At 35.2% G+C, this 26,404-nt stretch overlaps 2 non-coding genes across 2 annotated transcripts; both read right to left on the minus strand.

The window, feature by feature from the left end:
- Positions 1-18,544: 18,544 nt before the first annotated feature.
- On the minus strand, positions 18,545-18,740 carry LOC127144318 (U2 spliceosomal RNA). The gene has a single exon (XR_007815970.1). It is a non-coding gene; the product is annotated as a U2 spliceosomal RNA (small nuclear RNA).
- Positions 18,741-22,645: 3,905 nt separating this feature from the next.
- LOC127144319 (U2 spliceosomal RNA) lies at positions 22,646-22,841 on the minus strand. The gene has a single exon (XR_007815971.1). It is a non-coding gene; the product is annotated as a U2 spliceosomal RNA (small nuclear RNA).
- Positions 22,842-26,404: the final 3,563 nt, after the last annotated feature.

A 26,404-nucleotide genomic window follows, 5' to 3' on the forward strand; every position in this document is an offset into this window, starting at 1 on the left:
CAGGTATGAGCAGTAACATAAAGAAATTTGTCTCTTTCATGCATTTTCATGGTGGCAACTTGTAAGGAAGTAACACAATGGGCCACATACTGTACGAGGTACTTATTTGACCAAACGGGTTAAACTCATCTGAAGCTAACCCCAAACGCATGTTCCGTGGAACAGAAGCAAAATCAGGAAATTCAAAATCAAAGTGCTTCCATCCCTCTGCATCAACTGGATGTATCAACACATCATCTGTTTCAACATGTTTATTCCTATGTCATCTCATGTCAGCAAACCCGTCCTACGATACAAACAAGCGTTGTAATCTCGGTACCAAAGAAAAATGGTGCAATACCTTATGCAGAATTTTTTTTCGTCTACTATGATTAACCTTGTATCAAGTCTGTAGGACAGTGTTGCAAATCAGTCAATTATTTCTAGTACAATACACGGTTGTTGTAACGACCCAACTTTTCGGACTAAGCTGAGGTTACCACTTACTGCTAAGACTCGACAGTAAAACACACAAACTCATAAAAAGACCTGTTTACGATTCATTAAAACCTTCAATACATAAGAAAAGCAATTACGGGCCCTATTTTAAATCGCTTTCCAAAAGTTCCAAAACATAATCCATGAAGTCATCAAAACAAAATAGAAGAACAGTTGTTCTAACCATGACTCCATTTAATAATTAAAAAGAAACAGAAACAAAAAATATGTTCAGCGGAAGCATAAAAAACTAGACATGTCCATATGGCCTTCACGCATCCTTTTTGCCTCTCGTCGGTCTGCCCCTCGCGTTACCTTTGCCTGAAAAAGTTAAAGAGTAAAGGGTGAGTATAAAAATATACTCAGTAAGGGACCTACTACTGGGTCCGTTAGGGTAATAACAGTTAGCTTCCTATTAAGGGGTACCCTACATAAAATAGTATAGTGGTTCCATAGAACGCACACTTCAATCAGTTTAGTGATCCCTTCGGATTCACATATCAGTCTAGTGATCTTGAAGAATACACGTATCAGTCTAGTGATCCCGAAGGATGCACATATCAGTCTAGGAATCCTGAAGGATACCGTACCAACAAGGTACACTACCCCATAGATAAAGCTAACCATTACCCCTCAGTCCATACTAAACCGTCTACAACAGTCACATCATAATATCGTTCAACTAGTAGTTCAGTTTATAAGTTTAGCCAGTCAAACAGTTTAGGTTTAGTCAACAATCTCATCTGTCACTATACATATATCCAATCCACACAATACTGTTACATTACCTAAATCCAGTCAACGAGTCAAATCATCACTTTGTAAATTCATCTGACAATCACTTCGTTTCAGTCCAAACCCTAGCACAACTACAACTAATTTATGTTGTGCATAACGTCCATATTATGCAAACGTCCATATTCAATCTACAACAAAGTCCATCAGCGAATACACAACCTACACATGAGGTCCTGAACCCTTAGTCCATCAACGGCATAACTCAATAATATGCAACCCACACGATCGAACTACCAAAAAATAGTGGGCTAAAAAGCAGAAACATAATTCAGCTATATATAACATCAAGATTTTCTTAATCCATCGATCTCACTATTTCAGGTAACAGCACGGCCCATCAATATGACTATATTACACAGAACTTCCGTGTCAAACCCCCTCCCGGACTACCTGATAGCTTAGATCGAAAGACAGCGTGAAGCCGACCAACAACAATTTTTCTTTACATGTATCTGTCGACTCTGCTTAAAACTTTAATGTGGTGAACTTGCCAATCTAGTATATAAACTATTATACATGCAACAAAACACAGCGGATCCTAGGCTAGTCAAACACATACATGAAATGTACCTCGGAATTAACTGATTTCACGAGTAAACCTAAAGACACCTTAATAAAAATATAACCAACAAAAATTTACACAACTGCAGCTTCTAAAGCTTATACAAACTGTAGAGTATCTATAACATAAAAGGGTGTATATACATCATAACCCAACAGACTCTAACCTAACTCGAAACACGTACTAACAATCGATAATGGAGCTTCAGCAGACTAAGGCAGTCTATCAGGCACCGGGAACTCGATCTCTACCTGGAAAATGGGTAAAACATTTTGGAAGGGTGAGCTATAGCTCAGTGAGTGAAGTTTAAAACTATAAATTTAAAGATAAGAGCACGTGAAAATTTTACACATATAAATCTGTTTATACAAGTCGTAAATGTAAACGTGGAGTAGTAAGAATAGCTTTCTCAAATACTCAGCATGTACGTCATTGAAATCTAGCAAGGCATAACAAGTATATCGAAATATTTTAACTAACATGACAAATCTACATTGTATAGGGTACACCCAGTACAACAACGTTTACAAGCTCTACGATGTAGTGGGACCCGTCCAACACTCCCATCGTCTTTGTCATAGTGGGGTCCGCCCAGCACTCACGCCAGCATCGTTGTCACGATGTTCACTCAACATCAACAACGGAATTTAACCAATGTGCACACGATAATCTCTAGCCTTAGGCTCAAGATCTCAGTCATGTAGTTAATAAAAATTTCATAAATCATCTAAAAATATTAAAACATGCTTGCTTATAAATCTTACACAAAGCTCAAACTTTACTCAGCTCTTTCATGGAAAATTGTAGTTCTTAAAACAAAACTTCTTACTAATTCATGCTTTGCTTAAAACATTGTGGTTTAAATACTTTCCAAATTTTTAATATCCACGTGCAAGCATAAATTTCATTAAGAAATCTAGTCTCCAAATGTATACTTGAAAATAGTCATGAAATTCAAATAACTTTCATGACTTCGTAAATAAACATTTATCGCATTCAATCATAAATAACAGTTATGGAAAATATTTCAAAATTGGTTTTGTCACTCATAGTCTTGGGCTAGATCCTTGGTCTGTAAGCTCGGTTTAATTCTTTTCGACCTGCCAACAATCCAACCGAGTATTAGAACTCTAAACATTCTGGTTTTATAAAGATATACATAACATGTCGCACTAAAGATGACGCTCACGAAAACAAAGCTTAAGATATAAAATCCTATTTCAACAACTCTCTGAAATTTCAAGATATCTAACATAAACTTCAAATGAATATAACTCCCTCAATACTTAACCCAAATGAGTGTTCTTTATATCAAAATCTTCATTTGCATGTCTTCTATAATTTACCTCAAGAAAAGAAAATATGATTCTCAACAGATTGCTACAGAAATGGCCCGAAATAGAGAGAGTTCAAACATGGAGTCTTTTGTTATCCCCTGGCTTGTTTCAGAAATTAAGCTTATTTTCAATCATATTTAGCTCACAATTTCTTCATAAAGGTTGTAGTAAATTGAATAAGCTTTCCAAAAATACTAAATAGAAATCCTAACTTCACCGGTACACTCTGAAATATAAGAAAAACCAGAGACCTCTTGAATTCGTGTGAAAACCAGCTACCCTGTTTTCTTCATCAAAAACCACCCAATGAATATCAGAGTTTGCTCCAACTTTCTTCATAAAATTTGTTTGAAAATGAGTTAAATTTCAGTAAATATAAACCTCACCTCTTAATTCCTTTTGAATAGTTCAAACCAAATTAAAAACCAGTGATGTGCAGAATGAACCAAGAATCTGCCATGGATACACTTTGCTTGAGTTCTCCTTCTCTTCTTCAACCTCAAAACTCTAGTAAACTTCCTCTTCTTTTTCCTTCCAAACTCTCTCTTAAATTTTCTCTGTAATTTGAAGAAGAAAAAATGGAAGATGGATGAGAACTTTTTCTTCAAAAAGTTTGGCGGTGAAGGAAAGAGAGGAAGAAGAAAAGAAAAATGAAATTTTTCCTCTTTTTTTCCTTTTATCCTTTCTTTTCTTTTTTCTTTATTTTACCTAATAAAACCATTATATATATATATACACACATACACACTTAATTTCCATTTTCTTTTCTTTTCTTTTCTTTTCTTTTTTTTCCACATTTAAAGAAATTAAACCACGAAAATATCGGGTTTACAATCCGGGCATCCATACTCCATCAGCAGAACAATCCATTCACATATATAAAAACTACGAATAACATTTTAGTCATCCAATCCTCTCAACAGAACAACCCATACACATCTATATATATATAAGCTACAACTGACAATCATGTCACCTTTAATCAGTCAAGAGTGCATGTTAGTGATGTTTTCTAGGCATACATGCGTCAATCAATTCAGTACAGTCGCTATTGTATAATCTTCATATGAGTTACTACGTTTCCCGCCTCGGTTTAGGGTCCAGTAGTAAAAAATCCCTTACCTGAGATTTAGCTACAATCCTTGTTCAAGTCAACGTCCAAAAAAATCCACCTAAACAAAAACGTAAGGATTTAAACGATGACACCACCAAAATCCACATTTAAAACGCTCCAAAGCAACATCTACAAACTTACCCAAGTAGAGGAGAGTTGACTCCAATCTACACTTGCCGTAAAACCCAAGAATTCGAGTATCACCTCTCTAACACCTTCAAGGATCAAATGTTAACCTAACCAATAAGTCTAATGTTTTATTTCAACATTTATACTCGAATCGGCTATAGAAAACGTTAGGAAACTCACTAAGTCACCCTTACCAAAGACTCATCGTGACTCAGCATGGAGGGACATAGCTTAAGTGGCTCGGTGAACAGAGAGATCGGCTTGACCTTGGAGGCAGCTCGGCTCGAGTCGGCTCGGGTCGCAGCTTGGCTCAGCTCGTGGCTCGACTAGGCTAACAACTCGGCTCTGTTCATCGTTCGGCTCAGCTTGAAGAAGAACGACGGTTGTGTTCTCTCGAGGCTGTGGCGGGCGATGGAAAGAAAGAGACTAAGGTGGCTGGCGATAGGGAGGCGACACAACCTTTCTGCACTACGCACGGCTATCGAACTTCACAACAGAGATCGGTCAGGTCGGTGGATCTACAGGCGCGACGGGAAAAGCTTGGTCGGAGGTCGATCGAATGCGTGAAACGGAGAGAGAGAGAGTCAGAGATGGGCTATTACGAATGAAGAGATGATGACAACGGCGGTGGAGCTTGCTAACAGAGGCCGACGCAGCGGCTGGCGGCGACTGAGCAAAGAAGAAGAAGAGAAGATGAGCTGGAGTGTGGTGGACAGCGGCTGTCGGAAGAAGGAAGAAAGAAGAAGAAAAACTGAGGGGTGTTGCTATGTGTCACAATCGTAACTTCTCAACACGATTGTGCGACACTTGTTTAGCTTGATCAACAAGTCAGCCGTTCAAAATTCGGAATCCGCGGATAAACTCGCGGTATGATGTAGCCTCCCTCCTCGTTCTTGAGAAAATATTTTTATAAAAATGGGAAAGAGAAATTAAATAGTTGAAAACATCATAAAGAAAGCATTGAAGACTGTCAATTGCAAAGAAAATAGCTTAACTTGCAAAGAGTGCGACAAGGCTTGGGCGGGGGTCGGACTGGTCATGTACCCCCTCTAGTACATATTGAGATTTTTGGCCTCGGCACGCTTGCATATGAAAAAACCGAAATGTCACACTGTGACTCGGCGACACCTAAACGAAAGAATTAACCTAAACTACTTTCAAGACATAAAGATAAAGTGATTTGGGGGTATTCGGGCATACGGCCATCGGTAAATAATACCTTGGACGATTATGCCCTTGACATTCTCCCCCACCTAAATGGTTGACGTCCCCGTCAACTGACGAAGCTTAAAATCTTCAATCTTCTGCTTCCACGCTTCAAGGTCTTCGACACGCTCCCAGCTGGTCTCCTCCACAGGAAGGTTCTTCCACTTTACTAGATACTCGTGGATCCTTCGTGTGGGTCTTCTGCCCCTCCTTACTCGCTCGGCCAGAATTTCTTCAACATCTTTGTCTTCCTTCTGACTAAGGTCGATAATTGGACGAGTTACGATATTCCGCTGCAGGTCCTCCGTGTCTTGATGGTACGGTTTCAGGTTACTAACGTGAATTACTGGGTAGATTTTCATCCATGTGGGCAACACAACTCTATAAGAAGTATTCCCTACCTTTTTCAGCACTTGAACTGGTCCTTCGTACTTCCTGACAAGACGTTGGTCTTTGCGTCCTCGAAACCTGACTTGCTCGGGTCGTAGTTTGATGAGTACCTGGTCTCCCGCTCGAAACTCAAGAGGCCGTCGCTTCTTATCTGCCCACTTCTTCATCCGCTTCGATGCTTTTTCTAAGTACGCTCGAGCGATGTCATTTGTCTGTTTCCACTCCTTCGTGAAATTGAGGGCTTGAGGGTTCTTCCCTGAAAAGGGATGATCAACAAGGTGTGGCAGTACTGGTTGTCTCCCAGAAACAATCTCAAATGGGCTTCTCCCTGTAGATGAACTTGTCTGAGCGTTGAAACAGAATTGGGCTACGTCCAACAGCTGGACCCAGTTCTTTTGCCTTGCGTTTACAAAATGACACAAGTATTCTTCGAGCATGCAGTTGAATCGCTCAGTCTGGCCGTCAATTTGGGGATGGTAGCTTGAGGATATGTTCAGACTTGTCCCCAAGAAGGAAAATAATCCGTTCAGAAGGAGCCAATGAATCTACCATCCCTGTCGCTCACTATACTTGTCGGGACTCCCCACAACTTAACAACATGCTTAAAGAACAATTGAGCTGTCATTTCTGCTGAACACTGCTTGGTGGTGGGGATGAAGGTGGCGTACTTTGAAAAACGATCAATGATGACTAAGATGGCTTTAAAGTCGCCTACCTTAGGAAGATGGGTGATGAAGTCCATAGAGACACTCTCCCAAGGTCTTGTTGGAACCGGTAGAGGGTCGAGAAGTCCAGCAACCTTCACTTTCTCTACTTTGTCTTGTTGGCAGATGAGACATGTCTTAGTGTACTGCATGACATCATCTCTCATATTCGGCCAAAAGTAGCCCTTCTTCAATAGGGCGTACGTCCGTTGCCATCCGGGATAGCCAGCCCATAAAGTGTCGTGACACTCATACAACAATTTCTTCCTTAAGTCCCCTGCTCTTGGAACATACAGTCGATTGCCCTTTGTGACTAACAAGTCTTCCTCGACCCAAAACTGTCGTGTTTTGCCCGCCTTCACTAAATTCATGACATTCTGAGCGGCATGATCCTTCTGTAGGAACTCTCTCAAGGTGTCTCTAACCGACCCGCCAATCTCGCTCCCCCGGAGGTGAGCTAATAGGCATATGGCAGCATGTTCTTGTTTTCAACTTAGGGCATCAGCAGCCTGGTTGTTCGACCCCTTCTTGTGTTCAAATTCAAAGTCGAACTCGGCCAGAAATTCCTGCCATCTTGCTTGTTTCGAAGTCAACTTTGGCTGGGTAAAGAAGTGGCAGGTTGCACTGTTGTCCGTCTTCACTACAAACGTCGAACCTAGTAGGTATTGTCTCCAGGCCCTCAAACAATGTACTACTGCGAGCATTTCTTTTTCGGACACAGTATACCTCCTTTCGGCTGCATTTAATTTTCGACTTTCATATGCAATCGGGTGTCCATTCTGTAAGAGCACACCCCCCAACGCATAATCAGACGCATCTGTCTCGACTTCGAAAGGTTTGGTCACATCTGCAATCCCTAGAAGTGGCCCCTCCATCATGGCTTGTTTTAGGCCGTCGAAGGCGGCTTGGCACTCGAGGTCCCAATTCCAGTGAACGTCTTTTTTCAGTAGTTCAGTCAGCGGGCTTGCTCGTTTGGAGAATCCCTCGACAAATCGACGATAGTAATTTGCCAGCCCGAGGAAGGAACGTAGCTCCGAGACTGATTTCGGCATTGCCCAGTCACGTATCGCAGCAATCTTCCCTTCTTCCATTCCAATTCGGCCACACTCTATCACATGGCCCAAGAAGTTTATCCGCTCCTGTGCAAAAGAGCATTTTTCTATTTTGACATACAGCTGATTCTCTTTTAATTTTTGAAAAACCTTTTGCAGGTGGTCTCTATGTTCCTCCATGGTCGTACTATAGACCACTATATCATCCAGGTAGACTACTACGAATTTATCGAGATATTCGTGGAAGACCTGGTTCATCAACGTACAGAAGGTGGCAGGGGCATTGGTGAGACCAAATGGCATTACGAGGAATTCGAACGCACCATACCGGGTGACACAGGTTGTCTTCGGCTCATCTCCCTCTGCAATTCTTACTTGGTAGTACCCCGACCGCAAGTCTAACTTTGAAAAATATTTCGCCCCATGTAAGCGATCAAACAAGTCAGTAATTATGGGAAGAGGATACTTGTTGCGAACCGTGAGTTTATTCAGGGCACGATAATCAATGCACAATCGTAAACTCCCATCTTTCTTCTTCTGGAAAAGAACCGGGGCCCCATACGGAGCTTTTGCAGGCCTAATGAACCCTGCATTCAGTAACTCATCTAACTGTTTCCGAACATCAGCTAACTCCGGAGGCGCCATACGATAAGCATTCTTCGCAGGCGGTTTTGCCCCTGGCACCAACTCGATCTCATGATCAATCATTCTCCGAGGTGGCAAAGACTTGGGCAAACTATCGGGCATCACATCACGGTACTTCTCTAGTACGCGCACGATCTCCTTAGGGACTGTCTCCCCGGAGTTCTCTGACGAATTGAGTGGGATGGCCATAAATGTCGGTTCGTCTCGAGAGAGCCCCTTCTTTAATTGCATGGCGGAGATCATTTTCAGCCCATCTGGCTGACGTAGGTCAGTCTGTACAACCGAGGTTGTAGGTCCAATGATCACCAAGCATTTGGCCAAAGACATTGGGATTACCTGATGTTCGAGTAGGAACTCCATTCCCAGTACCACATCAAAGTCATCCATTTTCACTACTACAAAGTCTACGAGGCCACTCCATCCTCCTAATCTTATCATCGTTCGTTTCACTAGTCCTATGATAGGTAGGGCAGCAGAATTCACAGCTTTCATTCTTCCTGCGTCCTTCTCCCAGCGGAGATTCAAACGTTTAGCTTCTGCTTCTGTTATGAAATTGTGTGTGGCACCGGAGTCAACCATAGTGCTTTTGGTTGGCTTCTCGTTGATCCAGGTGTCAACGTACATTAAGCCCCTTTCCACTGGTGTGTTCGTCTCCCCCACCTTTTTCTGGAGAGATGACAGAAATTTCAAGGCCCCCATTCGAGGGTTATCAACTTCTTCTGTCTGGTCTGTTTCCCTCTCAGTCTGATTTTGTAGATTGTCTGAATCTGAGGCCAAAGATGCCTGGAATGCACTGAAAGCAGTTTTGTTTGGGCATTCCCTGGCCATGTGTGGTCCCTTACATATGAAGCAACTAAGAGGACGATTGGACACATTCTGGTTACTTGGTCCTCGCCAGGAGTTTCCAGTATTCGATTGATGGGATCTACGATCTCCATTAAAGCGTCTGTCCCCTCCCGTAGTTTTAGGAGAACTTGGGTGGTTGTTCCTACTTCCTCCACATGAGGAACTTGGATGACGTCTCGTATCTTGAGAGTCGTTGGACAGGTCAAACAGCCGTTCGGCTGCAGCGTACGCGGACGTGAGGTCTTGAACTCTTTGTTCATATAGCTTTATCTTCGCCTACAGCTTCAATCCTTCGACAAAACAGAAAACTTTGTCTTTCTCGGACATATCGCGTATATCCAACATCAGTCTCGCAAACTGTTTCACATACTCCCGAATACTACCGGTGTGTTTCAGCTCGCGTAACTTTCGTCGAGCCAAGATCTCGACATTTTCAAGGAAGAATTGTGAGCGAAGTTCTTTCTTCAAAGCATCCCAAGTATCTATCGCGCAACGTCCCTCCTGCATGTCAACAAATCGGGACCTCCACCATAACTTGGCATCCTCAGAAAGATGCATCGTCGCCAACGTGACTTTGGCTTCCTCTGTAACCGTGTTTGTGGCCCTGAAGTATTGCTCCAGGTCAAAGATATAGTTTTCTAGGGCCTTCGCGTCTCTTGCTCCACAGAAGGGCTTTGGTTCCATGATCTTCACTCTACTAACCGGAATGGCTCCCCCAACGGGAGCTTGATTTGCCATTGCTCGCATTGTGAGGCTCAGTCTCGCATTCACATCTGCGATTTCTTTTCTGACGACATCGAGGGTAGCTCGGAAGTCCTCTGACATGCCGTTTATCATCTCTAACAGCGTCTTTTGAGAGCTATCCAGCTCTTGAACACGCTCCTCAATATGGGCAACAGAGTCCGTCGAACTGTCTCCACGCTCGTAGTTGACAGTTCTTCCGATGTTTATAGTTGTTTCTAGAGCGTCGACCCTTGTCATCAACTCTTGTATCGGAAACCCTTCGACACGGCCAGCTACCGCATCGATCGTATTAGTTTTCTCGGAAATTTCATCGATACGAGACTCCAAGTAGCGGATGGAGTCGGAAACTTCGACTAGGTAGAGCATCTGTTCTTCTAGCTCTACTAGTCGGTCTTTCTGGCCTTGCCCGATGGATTCGACGACGACATGTTTTGGTCTTATCGCCAATTAGCCAATTTGGCTCTGATACCACTTGTCACAATCGTAACTTTTCAACACGATTGTGCGGCACTTGTTTAGCTCGATCAACAAGTCAGCCGTTCAAAATTCGAAATCCGCAGACAAACTCGCGGTATGATGTAGCCTCCCTCCTCGTTCTTGAGAAAATGTTTTTATAAAAACGGGAAAGAGAAATTAAATAGTTGAAAACATCATAAAGAAAGCATTGAAGACTGTCAATTGCAAAGAAAATAGCTTAACTTGCAAAGAGTGCGACAAGGCTTGGGCGGGGGTCGGACTGGTCATGTACCCCCTATAATACATATTGAGATTTTTGGCCTTGGCACGCTTGCATATGAAAAAGCCGAAATGTCACACTGTGACTCGGCGACACCTAAACGAAAGAATTAACCTAAACTACTTTCAAGACATAAAGATAAAGTGATTTGGGGGTATTCGGGCATACGGCCATCGGTAAATAATACCTTGGACGATTATGCCCTTGACACTATGCAGCGCGCAGTGAGGGGGTTTGAAATTAGGTTAAAATAATATAATAAATAAATAATATTAATATTATTAATAATAATAATAATAATATATTTTATATTATATTATTATTATATTATATTATATTATATTATATTATATTACTAAAATTTATACCCTTCCTTTTTCTTTTCCTTTTCTCTTCTAAACCTAATTAATTTTAACACCCAAAAAATTTTAAATTCTTAAAAATTAGTATAAATCGTTGAAATTACCTCAAAGTTTTGAGGCGTGGATAGTTATACTTGCACGCATGGATAGTTTCGTATCCCAAGCCCAAGTCACGAAATTTTCATTTGGCTTCATAAAATGAACTAGGGATAGTACTACTACACATTGGAAACGTTGCTCTTTAGAGTTCTAACAGCATGTTGAACGATTCATTACTCCAACCATTTAGAACCTTTACATGTATCGACTTAACCAAAAAATTCAAGGACGAAAATTCAGAACAACCAGGGTACAACCCATTACATGCTTCATTCAATAAGTCCTGAAATATGTTTGTTATATCTTCATCTATATCTACCCCAATATTCCTCGACATTTCATCTTCCAAACGATGTTCCTTCGTTTCCTCTTCCTATTCAATTGGGGTTTGTAAATCATTCAGCATACTAAACATATCATCTTCTTCATTAAACTGCCTACTACTAGTTTCTTCATTAAAAGGATTACTACTAGTTCCTTCCTCAAAGTTTTCTATACCTCTAAAGTTTAATGACTCATAATGATACAGTCATTCTGTGTAGTAGAGGGATATACCAATAGTCAGTAGATATCGTTCCACACCCTCTAGTGAGTTCCAATTTAAGTTCTTACATCTCTTGCATGGACACCTTATTTGTCTGCAGGCATCAACGTAAAACTTGGCAAATTCTAAAAGTTGGGTCGCTCCATCTTTATACTCAAGGGAAACTTATTCCTAAGTTTCATCCAACCATTGTCCATCGTTTAAGTCCCTAAAACATAAATAGGGTTGATTAGAAACATATTCCTCTCCTTTCACATCCTAAACTTACTCCCTCGAATATACAATCTCTCGAAATTTTCACTAAAACTAACTTCAAATTACAGAGTCTACCATAACTACAAGATAGCTAGCACAACTTAATTATTAACAACAAACAACTTCAATCTTCACATCCTACCCACCCCTTCCAATAACACTACCTTACAAGCTATCCTACTACTACTCCTTCAAACCCTCAGAAATACACACAAATTCAAAACAAAAAAGGCTACCATAACTGCAGGATAGCCATCTCAAATCAACAACAAAGTTATTCAAAACTACTAACAAATAAACTATTAGAATTGAACTAAAGGCTACCATAACGTTAGGATAGCCAAAACAAATCTTAACACATATTACAGAATTTTTAACACAATAATATAGTCATTGCCCCCATTTGCCCCTCAAATTTTCAACCCTAATCCCTCAAATTTTCAATTCAAACCCCCCACCCACTTCAAAATTTCAATTCAACCTCCCCCCTCCAAAATTTCAATTCAACCTCACCCTCTTTTCAAAATTTCAATTCAACCCTCCCTCCCCTCTAATTTCCAACCCACGCCCTTCAAATATTCAATTTAACATCACTCCTCTTCTTCAAATTCAACCCACACATTCAAAATTTTAATTCTCCAAATCAATTTCTCAAATACCCCCCCTTCAACTTGATGGAAAGCATACAATCGCAGCGGAAATAGGATCGAAAAAATTACTCTATATGCAACTAAACACTTTAGAGATTAACATGTTTAAAACTACCCCAATTACACTAATTAAGGTTAAAAGAAATTTTTTACCTTCGTAGCTCCTGATGCTCCAAATCTTTTCACAATCAAGAACCCGAAACCACCACTAGAGTTGACCCGCTATACTCCGGACTAAGAACCAGGTTGTAGGACCCGTTAATTGAAGGAAATAGAGAAAGAGATGGAAATAGGAGGTGAAGGATAAGTTTTGAGAGCATAAGTTTGTTTGTAATTCAAAATTACAAAAATTGCAAAAATCTTTTTTCAAGTTGAAATAATGCCCCTTAAATAGACTAATTACATGCAAAATTGCATGTAATTAGTTTATTAAAACTCAACAACTAGCATTCCACAAATATTTAGTGGAATTCATCACCATTCCATTATCTCTTAGTGGGTTTCGTGTCATCACCATATGCTTCCACATAGCCCACTAAGAGGCATTTGACCATTAAAGTCAAAGTCAAACTTTGACTTTTTCAAGTCAAAAGTTAACTTTTTGACTTTTTACCATTTTGTCCGTCTTGACTAAATTCGACCTCCCGAGCATGAATCCGCATTCATTTTTCTGAAATTCAAATCACATTTGAATAAGCCGGTCAAAGTTAGACTTTTAAAGTCAAAAATCAACACTTTGACTTTTTACAACTTTGACCTTTTCCACCAATTTCGAGCTTCCAAATATGAATTCATATTTATATTTATAATATTTAAATCACATTTAAACTATAAAGCTCTATAACCGACGACTATATCATATATATTCGTCGATTTCTCTTTCTCTACTTAATTCTAACAATGTGAATTATATCAACAAGTTGTTCTAGGTTAATTTCATATGAGCTAGCAGGGGAATCTAATTGACCTATAGATCATGGGCTCCAATGATCCAAGATTAACTGGCTAAACCCTTTTAGACCAAGCTAATCAACATTCGTTAATTAACGAGTCATTCCACTAAAGTCTCGTAGTTGTACTCCCCTTACCGTAGATATATTTTTGTCCATTTGATATAATCATGATCAGTAAGTTAATCCTTCACAGGTTGTTTGTAACCTTGGTTGGGTCAAAATACCGTTTTACCCCCAAGACTACTTCTTGTTCCTTAAGTCCCACTGATCCACTATTGAACATTTAGTTTAAAGTCCAACCTATAAACCGAATCCCTCTCAGGCCAATGAGAGGACGGGATCCCTTGTTCAAGACTTGGATTCAGTCCTTAAGGGAACAACCTATCTACTAACCCTAAAGCGGGTAGGTGTGAATTCCATTTTGCACCCTATGTTCCTAGCCATCCACCCGATCTTACCCCTGAAATGGGAGGCTTATTGGGCCAGCACCATTGAGCTGCCCTCACCTATGCAGATCTAAGGATAATACCAGTTGAACAGAAGTTCATAGTTAACTCAGGATTAAGATTAAGTTACCTAGGTCATCATAATCTAGTCAGTTTATATAGTCAATGGTGTTACAACTGAAAAAAGTGACTATTTCATGGTTCCAATCTTATGCAAACTCTTAACATAGGATGCCCTCACTCTCACGTCTCTACATGAACGATTCAGGATCACATCGTTTGTACTAACTACAAGCGGGATGCATCCATAGTGTTCCCGAAATAAGGCGCCCAACCTTATTCATACACTATAGATCGTTTGGGCTATAAACTCGAACTTGATCCATATTTATGTCTCTACATAAAATTCAAGTATACACTAGATAGCCTCGGGACATTAGATATTTGATTCAAGATTATAGTATTCTATTTTCACTAATAAGTTCTCAATAACTACTTTATTGAATAGAATATAATTTTAACTACAAACTACGAGTTTTAAGACAAATTCCAACACAACCCACATTCAAAAATTCTCATTCCAAAAACCAAAATCTATTCCTAAACAATATCCTAAAACTAATTCACCATTAAAATCCTAAAACTAATTTTAAAAAATAAAAACCTAAACTATTTAAATAAACCTAACCTAAACTATCATTTTTAAAGATTTAGAATTTTAAACTTACATCAAATAGGGATGTGCGATGGCAGACGGTGAGAGAGGGACGACGGCAGGCTCACGGCGACGAGGGCTGAGCGTTCCTCTTCTCTTTGTTCTGCTGGCAGAATCGATCTCTCTTCCTTTTTCTCTTTCGTTTTGGTTCTATGTTTTACATAACTCAAACATCAATTTTATAAGGGAAATCCCGACATAGCATGAAAACGTCATAAGATCCCCTTACTCCTGACGCCATTTCCAAATAGCATCGGGAGCTTCCCTTACTCCTGACGACGCCCCCAACACCATGCAGGATGCGTCAAGAATATCTATTTAACATAATTAATGTTTGAAAATTTTCAACTAATAGTTTTCGACGCATGCATGTCACGTTGGGATAAGCTATTATTCCCGACGCCTTACACCCATACGTCATAAATGTTGTCCTCTTTCTCCACAACTATATCACGGCATTGGGAAAAGATCATTTGCTCAACGTGTGAAAAGTGGCATCGAGATAATGCATCTTTTCTGACGTTTGTTCTTCTGATACCTTTTTCTGCATCGAAAGAACTGCGATTTCTTGTAGTGGCTTACGGCTCGTAAGGGACGCATGGTCGGCTTGACGAAAAGGACGACTCGCCTGCGGCTTACGAATGGCACGGAGATGAGTTGGATGGTGTTTTGAACAATGGCTTATGGTGGTTTGTTGACTGGTGCGCGAAATGGAGATGGCAAGAAACACGTGGAGGCAAACCGACGTGCAAGGGAGGTTTTCGGACTCCAACTCGAGCTAAGGACGTGTATGACTTTGATGGAAACTTTATGCGTCTTGGTGGTCGAAGATGGAGGAGACGAGGGTGATCGGCTGGGTGACGATGAGGATGTGTGTGGTTGTCAGCGGTGAAGAATGGTGAAGGAGGTGGAGCTTAGGGTTTAGAGAAAGGAAAGATTAAAGATGGCACGCAACATGAGGGTTTTAAATAAAATTATTAATAATATTATTGTTATTACTAATAATATCTCTCTTTTTTTTTTTTCCTTTTAAATTTTTTTCCAAATACATTCAAATCTTCTCGCCCTTCATTTAAATCCCCCATCCAATCAAACTTTCTCTTTATCATCATAATTATCTTTTACTAAATAATAATTATATTTTTACATAATATAATTATTGTTTAAAATTTTTCTCTCCACAAATATCTTTTCTCCAAAATATTACTCTTCAATTACTTTCCTTATCTTCTTTCAACAACACAATATCTTTCTCTTTTCTCTTTTCTCTTTTCTCAACAAATATAATTATTTTCTCTTTTCTCAAAAGTAAATATATATATATATATCCATATATCCATATAATTATCAAATCTCAAAGATTACTTCCACTCCTCCAATTTAATTAAATAACCACCCAAAATTATTTAATTAAATTCTAATTTTCCTAAAACCAAATAATTTCCATCAAATGAAAAGAATATCATTCAATAAATTAAACCTAATTAAACCAAAACTAAGATAATGAGCTCCAAAAAAATTTTAAAATTTTCAGGGCGTTACAAAAACGTTCCCATATGGCGATCACGAGTCCTTCTTGCCCCTCATCGGTCTATCTCTCGCACTACTTTGCCTAAAAAAGTTAAACATAAAAGGGTGAGTATAAAATATAACTAGTAAAAGACCCACTACTAATCTGTTAGGGGTAAAAACGATTAATTTCCTATTAGGGAGTAATGATCCTGTAGGATGCACAAATCATTCTTGTGATCCCGTAGGAAACACACATCAGTCTAGTAATCCCGTAGGATACAAATATCAGTCTAGTGATCTCGAAGGATGCACAACATGTGGTGATCCCGTAGGACACTACGCCTGCAAGGTACACAACCTCATAGATAAAGCTAACAGTTACCCCTCAATCCATTCTAAACAGTCCATGACAATCACATCAAAACACATCTAAAACAACAATTCATGCTCTACACATAACCAATCAAAATCAACACGCTAGAGCACATCATAGTTCAGTCAACAGTACAGTCCATCAACATATCTAAACTACGCATAACAAAGAAACCATCTAAATTCAATCAATAGTACAGCCCATCAATATACCTAAACTATACATAACAGTCAAATCATCTAAATTCAATCGATAGTGTAAACTATCAATACTTTCTAACTATACATAAAAGTCGAACTATTTCAGTTGATATATTCTAACTACCGTCTCAATCATTATAGTCCAACTTCAATATGATGATGATGATCATGATCATAATCACGATGATGATGATGATGATAATATATAATTATATTATAGAAAAAATTCATAAATATAATAAACCACTAAAATATTTACGACCCGGTAACAAAGTCTATAAAGTTAGTCATTTTTAAATATTCCAAGTTTGCTCTTTCATCTTTCTTTTTCTCTTTGCTACGATTTTTTTCTATCGTTTTTCTTCTTTTCCTCTTCTTTTTTTTTTTCGCTACGTCATTTCCATTGTCTTTCTTCTTTTCCTTTTCTTATTTTACATCGTTAGAATTGAATAACCAAATCTAAACGATCATGTACAAAAAATAGTCAAATATAAAAGATCGTGTAACCACATTAAACGATAGTCAAATATAAAAAATAGTCAAGTATAAAGATTTGGCTATTCCAATCTAAACGATCATATACAAAAAAATAAACAATCGTATACCAAAAGAATTATAAAAAAATCGTTTAGCCAAATCTAATGATCGTGTATCAAAGAATTTTGAAAAATAAACGATTGTGTAACAAATCTAAACGATCTTGTACCAAATTTTGAAAGAAAAAAATTATTTAGATTTGGTTACTCAAATTTAAACGATCGTGTAACCACATTAAACGATAGAATTGAAAAAATAAATCGTTTAAATTTGGCTATCCAAATCTAAACGATCGTGAACCAAACAATAGCCAAATATAAACCGATCGTGTACCAAATATATTACTCACGTTGTTGACGGCATGGTTTATATTCTATTAAATAACAACTTTTTTCAAATGACACAACGCCCAACAAAACTAAAATCTTAATAACATAAGACAATAAAATTAAAACAAAATAAAAATCTTAAAATCTTTAATAACATAAAATAATAAAATAATAATATTGAGAAAATACCTCAACTTTTTTAAAAAAAAGAATACCTCGAATTTTTTTAAGATTTGATTGCTGTTACAATGTGTCTTTTATACAACTAGTGACAACTAGTCTCTTTCATGAGTATACATGTAACGTTCCAAAATTAAGATAATTTTGGAGTTACTTATCTTAATTTTATTTAATTAGATTTAATTTATTGGACGTTATTTAATTTATTGGACGTTATTTCATTTAATAAGAATTATTTTAATTAAATATTTGTTGAATGATATTTAATTAATTAAAGGTTTTAGGTTGAGAGGACTAAGTAAAATGATATATTAAGGATTAAGTAAAGTTATAGATTTTTAATGTTGTTGAAGTTGAATTAAATTAAAATAATTATGGATGTTATTTAACTAATTTATGGGTGAAAATTTTATTCACAATTATATATATGTAATAGAAAAAGATAATTATATTTGTTAAAATATAATTATTTACAAAAAAGTATTGTATTTTGGGTAAAGATAAATATAAAGGATGAACAAGTACAGTTGTCCTGGACCAGTGCTGGAAGTCAATGTTATCAAATATTGATATTCATCTATTTATTGAAAGGCACTTTCAAAACGAAGGTAATCTTTGATGTTAAAAATAATTTGAAACTAACAAATTGGAGGGGTGCGCCAGGCCAATGCAGTAGTGCAACGCAAAGGCGACGCTCGAAAGCCCCAATAGCAAGCTATTGTGTTGGGCCTTCCCCCTTTAAAAATAAATTTAATATCATGTGGGCCGATGGCCCACGTATCAGATATTAAACTGATAAGAACAGATACTACACTTGATCTTAGCCAAAAGGCCGAGAAAGGTATGCTTTTTCCCTTCTCATTATTCTCTTTTTATACGCATCTCTTAACCTACCTCTTCCTCACCCTTTCCGATATGGGACTATCCAATCAATCAATCTATCTCTTTTATTTCCTTCCTTCTCTTTCTTTTAACCTTTTTTTTTATATATATTCTTTCATAATTATTTACTTCAATCTTTCCCAATATCCTTTTCTTTTTCTCTCCACAATTTAAATAAATAATAGTTAAAATAAAATACCATCTAATTTCCAACTTATTCAATGTAACTTAATATACTTTCATGTGCTTACTTTTAGACTTACATCTAATTTTAATAAAATTATCCATTTTAATCTTTTCTTTTTGGTCAATTTGATTAAATACTATTAATTTTCATCCAACAAAATTCTTCTATTCTTCAAAATATGCCTCCTTTATAAGTTTGTAATAAAAATATTATTCTATAATTTTTTAAATTAAAATAATAACCATAAATTATAAATCATCATCAAATTTAAGATTTATTAAAAAATAAAATTTTAAAAAAATACATAAATTGAAGTTAAATGAGTGTCAAACTATATAAACAATTAGATATTTTAACCAATTGAATAAGTTTCAAAGTTTTAAAATTGAATCAGTTTCAATAACAACGAATCCAAAGTGTGACGTTAGGAGCACAAATTCATACAATTTGTGAAGTTTGACGTTTACTCATCTATATGTATATCTATATATATATGGTCTTTAAACTAAAATTAGTGTCTAATATATCTTTAGATTATTATTTTTGTCATATCCAACATTATTTTAAAAATAAATATATCTTATTATGAGAAAAAATAAAATTTAAAGTTTAATCAAACAGAAAATTAGAATTTATGTCACCAATAAAAAAGTATATTTTGGATATATTTTAAATTTCTTAGATACAACATAAAAATCAATGAAATAATAGTCGGTTGATCGATTATTAAAATTTTTAAAGGATTCGTTATACTCAAAATTAAAAGTTTAGGGAGCGATTGAGGCAAAAACTATGTCGTACTGCAATAATCATCTCTATCTACCATTAATACTATTTAAAATTTCTCAATTAGGTATGTACTTTTAAACTTCATATTACTACAACTTTTACTATTTGACATTTGTCATATTTTATTATTTGTTACAGTGTGTATTATTTCATTCTCAAATTATAATAGTTTATGCATTAAACACATGCTATTATAACTCGACTAAAATAATGTACATCATAAATACAAATTATTTAACTTAACTATAATAAATCACTTTTACCTCATGTGTTCTTCAAAAATTGAGATACAATTATAATCACGGTTTCCCAAAGTTGGGAGGTGAACAATAAGATGTTTTTCCAAATATAACTTGATGTTTCGTCCATTAGGTGAATCAATTATGATCGATGTACATATGAAAGGTGTTCACATATGTGCAATAAATTTTGTGGTTATCGTTGTTTGTAAACTTATACACTAATTATCTATTTAATAAAATAATGGGTCTATTTTATTTATTTGTATTAACTCAATCCAATAAATTAAGATCTATGGTTATTTTAAGTAAACTTAAACATATGTGTGGTTGACATGCAAAGATGGACAATGTTTAAGTAATAACCAAAAAGTCTGTAGTATAAGGATAAAGTTAGGTGTCTTATCCTAATAACACTGTTGATACGACTCATTTTGTAATTGTTACATAAGTTGTAAATAATTATAAATGATTGGATCCTAATTGTTCATGTAGAGACGTGTGAGTGAAGGAATTCTATGCGAAGACGTTGCATAAGATCAAACCATGAAATGTCTAATTTTTCTTTATAACAATGTTAATTGACGAGATAAACATTTCAACAAAGCCTAATTTTGAGTGAGTTGTGAACTCTTGTCTATAAAGACGATCATTTGATCTGTATGGATGAGAATGACCAAGTTCACCAATTCAACAAGCCTACCATTATGGGATTTATCAAGTAAGAAGATGGAAACACAACTATACAAAATAGAATTTATTTCTTCCCATCTTGAGAGTAAGTAGATGAATTGTCCTCTTAATAGCTGATTTCAGGTCTTGAATAATAATTAGTTCTCGTCCTCTCACTAGTTCGAGAAGAGTTAGTTTATAATTGGACTATAAGTTATTTGTTCGTTATAAGGATTAGTGATACTTATAAAGTTAAATGTAACTATAGTGATAAAATAATAATTTTGACCCAGCTATACCCATGAGCAACTTACTATTCGATGGTTATATTTACGAACATCGTGTAAAGAGTGCAATTGTAGGTCTTTAGTGGAATGACCTATAACAACTAATGAATGTTGATTAATTTTAATTAAAGAAGTTTAATTAATTAACCTTGTATTATTGAAGTTTCTAATTTGTAGGTTTCATGGTCAACTTGATAGCTCGTTAAGGATTAAATAAAAATCAATTCACTTTTAACTTAATTTGAATTATGAAAATTAAATAAGAGTGTTAATTGTATATAATGCTATTAATATAATATATATAGATATATTATAATAAAAAAATATATATATACATTATAATAAAAAATTAATTATGAGTGACACAATTATATTAATTGTATATAGATACATATACAACACAAAGTTAATTATGAATGGTGCAATTAATACCATGTATACGGATATATTAAAACATAAAGTTAAATTATCAATGAGATTAAAAAATATGCTTTTATATTATAAGTTAGATAGATATTTGAATAATATTCCTAGAAAATTATAAGTTAAAATTAATATGAATGTGATTTGATAATATTATTTAGACATGATTTAAATATGTGATTAATTAATTAATTTATTATTAAATGTGATTTGATTTATTTCTAATAAATTAAAATTGATCTTATTAAATTGAGAATAAGTCATCAAAGTGTTGGATGGGAAGTTGTTTGGGATAACTCCTTACTCCCTGTCTCATACATACAGGAGAGATTTGCAGAATGTGAAAAGAAGATTAATTGTTAAAAAAAAAAAAATAACTATTTGTAAAAATTCACCCTCTAAACTCTTTCTCTTGTTCTTTCATTCCCTAAGCCAAAATTGGAAGAGTTCACGACTCATTCGATTCTCATCCTAAGCATACCAAGGAAGACTAAATTGATAGGGTTCCTTGTGTACTCTGTAAATTGCTTTGGAAGAATAAGAGTTCCTAAGCATACCAAGGAAGACTAAATTGATAGGGTTCCTTGTGTACTCTGTAAATTGCTTTGGAAGAATAAGAGTTTGTGGCTGCTCGTGATTCAAATGAGAGAAATTTCGTGAAAATTTTGGGCGTCAAGGATAAGTCATAATCTTCTCTTTTGATAAAGAAGTAATGAACTTTTAATTTTGATAAAGAAGTAATGAACTTTTAATTTTTGATGAATTTGTAAAATAGTAAAAACTGATAATAATTAACAAATACTTATTGTTGTTAAAGATTTTTTTAAATAGAATTTATGGTAAGAGAGAAATGGTATTAAACGACCCCTTTCGAATCAATTTAAGATGCGTTTAGGGAGAACTTGTTTTTTAAAATTTGAAGGAAACAAAAAAGAGCTTCCAAAGAAGTATATTTTGTTTAAAGCAAATAATTTTCACCGAAAGAAACCAATAATAAATATATATATATATTACATAAATTGAAGGAAGGATGAAGAAAAGACATTTTAAACTTCGAAAGAAAACAATAATAATATACATTTTATTTCATCTACAAGGTAGGAGGAAGAATACAAAAGGATTTAAAGCTGTGAAATATTGAAATAATAATACACAATATACATTTTCCCTTTTTTCCTCCTACCCACTGTTACACTAATACACATCGTAAGAAAAATATAATGATAAACAGGGAAGGAGGAAGACAAAATTAATTTGAGACTAACAAATTGGAGGGGTGCGCCAGGCCAATGCAGTAGTGCAACGCAAAGGCGACGCTCGAAAGCCCCAATAGCAAGCTATTGTGTTGGGCCTTCCCCCTTTAAAAATAAATTTAATATCATGTGGGCCGATGGCCCACGTATCAGATATTAAACTGATAAGAACAGATACTACACTTGATCTTAGCCAAAAGGCCGAGAAAGGTATGCTTTTTCCCTTCTCATTATTCTCTTTTTATACGCATCTCTTAACCTACCTCTTCCTCACCCTTTCCGATATGGGACTATCCAATCAATCAATCTCTCTCTTTTATTTCCTTCCTTCTCTTTCTTTTAACCTTTTTTTTTTTATGTTCTTTCATAATTATTTACTTCAATCTTTCCCAATATCCTTTTCTTTTTCTCTCCACAATTTAAATAAATAATAGTTAAAATAAAATACCATCTAATTTCCAACTTATTCAATGTAACTTAATATACTTTCATGTGCTTACTTTTAGACTTACATCTAATTTTAATAAAATTATCCATTTTAATCTTTTCTTTTTGGTCAATTTGATTAAATACTATTAATTTTCATCCAACAAAATTCTTCTATTCTTCAAAATATGCCTCCTTTATAAGTTTGTAATAAAAATATTATTCTATAATTTTTTAAATTAAAATAATAACCATAAATTAGAAATCATCATCAAATTTAAGATTTATTAAAAAAATAAAATTTTAAAAAAATACATAAATTGAAGTTAAATGAGTGTCAAACTATATAAACAATTAGATATTTTAACCAATTGAATAAGTTTCAAAGTTTTAAAATTGAATCAGTTTCAATAACATCGAATCCAAAGTGTGACGTTAGGAGCACAAATTCATACAATTTGTGAAGTTTGACGTTTAATCATCTATATGTATATCTACTTTAAACTAAAATTAGTGTCTAATATATCTTCAGATTTTCATTTTTGTCTCCACAAAATCCTAAAATAATAATTTTTATGATCAATATGTATTTGAATATTGTTAAAATTTGAATGTTGGAATATAAAATTCAACTTTGTGTCGAGTAAGAAGACTCAATCCTACTCAACATTGTTTTAAAATTAAATATATCTTAATGTGGAAAGAAAAAATTAAGTTTCCATCAAACACGAAGTTAAGATTTATGTCTGTTCACACGAGATTTTCGGATAAATGTAATTCATGAAATTGAACTTTGTATATTGATTTATATGGTGTTGTGGCTACAATCTATAATATTTACTTTTTTGATGTTTTCTCTCAAATACAAATTAAGCTTTAGAACTTTGTGACCTTCGATATTCAGGAAGTTGTGGTTGTAAGTCTGAGCTTCAATCTTCTGAAATTCAAGAAAAGTTTGATCTTTCAAGTTTTCAATCTTTCAGAAGATAATGATCTCGAGGTTGATAAGAATTTGCACGTCTTGAGTGAAAGGAAAGAATTACAGATACCTTAACTTAATTTTAATTGGAACCTAAAAATATCAGTACATTGGTAAAATTTAATTTAATTATGGCTAAACATGTTTTTAAGAAAAAATTACAGAGAAGAAGAACTTACGCACGTTGATGACTCTAAATCTACCAAAGCCTAATTTGTTACACCACCACTTGAAAACCTTTCTATTCTCTAGATTTAGATGGTTTGTGGGAATCAAAGAGAAAGGGAGAATCTTACGTACACAGAAGAGTTCTGTGAATGCTTACCAGTAACTTCCTCGTATTCCGTCTAAAGAAGAGGAAAGTTGAGAGAAAAATGGGGATGTGGGAAAACCATAATTCCCTATTAATTTAATAAATTAATATCAATATTAAAACAATTAATTTATTTATTTATTTAATAATTAATTAAATCATATTTAATTAATAATTAATTAAATCATATTTAATTAATATTTAATTAAATCATATTTAATTAATATTTCATTCAAATCATATTTAATTAATATTTCATTCAAATCATATTTAAATGAATATCTCTCACATAATCTATAGTTTTAATTTAATTAAATCAAATTTAATTAAAACAAAATAAACTAAACTATTAATTAATTTTCTAATTAATTAATTTTTAAATTGAATATTTTATATTTAATTTAATCCAAATTTGAATAATATTCAAATATGAATTTCTCTCGTAACCTATAGTTTTAATATGTATCATATACACATTAAATTTTAACCTATAGTTTTAGTATGAATCTAATTCACATTAAATTAATATTTGAACTTATTTAAATATTTTGTTCTCTCATAAATTAATTTTGAATTATATCAAAAATTAAATTTATATATTAAAGTCTAATTAAAATATAAACTTTATATTATAATGTATCATCATACATTATATTAATTCCCAAAGTAAATTTGAACATTTCAAATTACAACCAATATAAATAAATTGCATTACCCTTTACGAGGTAAGAAGAGAACCTAATGGACCTACAAATTAGGACCTATAGATCAGAAGCTAAAACGATATGAGATTAATTGGCTAAACTCATTAACCACATTAATCAATATTCGTTAACTGTGTGTACATTTCACTAAAAACTCACAGCTGAACTCTTCTCACTATAGATATATTTCTGTGTCCAAGGATATAGACCAATACCAATAAGCCAGTCCTTCACAAGTGTTCGTAACACCAGCTAGGTCAAATTACCATTTTATCCTTAGGTTACTTCTAATCCTTAAACATCAGTGCTCCTCTAATGAATTGTTTATGGTCCAACCACTAAACAAAAGCCCCTCTCGTGCCATAGAGAGGGTAGTGACACCTTTGTTCAAGTCTCGGAGATACCATTTAAGGAGACACTTATCTACTTACCCTAAAGTCGAAAAGGAGTGAATTTCATCTTGTATGATTATGTTCCCAGCTCCCCACTCGGTCTTGTCCCCAAAATGATAAGCATATTGAGTCGGTAATCTGGTCACTCTCACTCGTACAAATCAAAGGACAATCTCTCGCAAACAGGAGTTCATAAACACTCAAAATTAAGACTAAGTTACCTAGGTCATCCTAATGAAATAGAAACTCAACTAGTTAATGGAGTTACATCTAGTAATCTACTTTGTGGTCCGGTCTTATGCAAACTCATTGCATAGGATACCCTCACTCGCATGTCGCATACATGAACGCATTGGATCAATGTGTTTGTATCAAATACAAAGTGAGTCGTATTTATAGTGTTACTAGGATAAGATATCCAACCTTAACTTTATACTATAGACCTTTTAAGTTGATATTGAACATTGATCCCTGTATGTCTCTACATGTTGTTCAAGACTCATCAAACAGCTTAGGATGTTAGTTTATTGGATTTAGGTTATTAAGACAAAACTAATAATATAATCAATAACACTTATTGAAATTATAATAATAAAACAGTTTATTAATAACGGTCAATGGAATATATTTACAATCTACGAGTTTTAGGACATAAAACCCAACATTGAAAGCTTTTTGAAGTTTAAATATTCAATTCTTCAGAGCTTCAGTTCTTCAGAATGAGAGCTTCGATTCTTTAGAACTTCGATTCTTTCTTCAACCAAAAATCTTCAAACGAATGACAAATGTCTCTATTTATAGAGATTTCCATGGGCTTTAGGTGGGCTTGGGCCTATTTGCCTCTTGGACTTGGGCTTGGGCCCATCTGCATGTTGGGCTTGGACCCATTTTCTTGGCAAGCATAGGCTCGGGCTCATTTGCTTAGTAGGCTAGCGCTTAGGACCACTTATTTGGCGGGCTCAG

This window comes from Cucumis melo, chromosome 1 (assembly GCF_025177605.1).
Source record: "Cucumis melo cultivar AY chromosome 1, USDA_Cmelo_AY_1.0, whole genome shotgun sequence".
Classification (NCBI taxonomy): Eukaryota; Viridiplantae; Streptophyta; class Magnoliopsida; order Cucurbitales; family Cucurbitaceae; genus Cucumis; species Cucumis melo.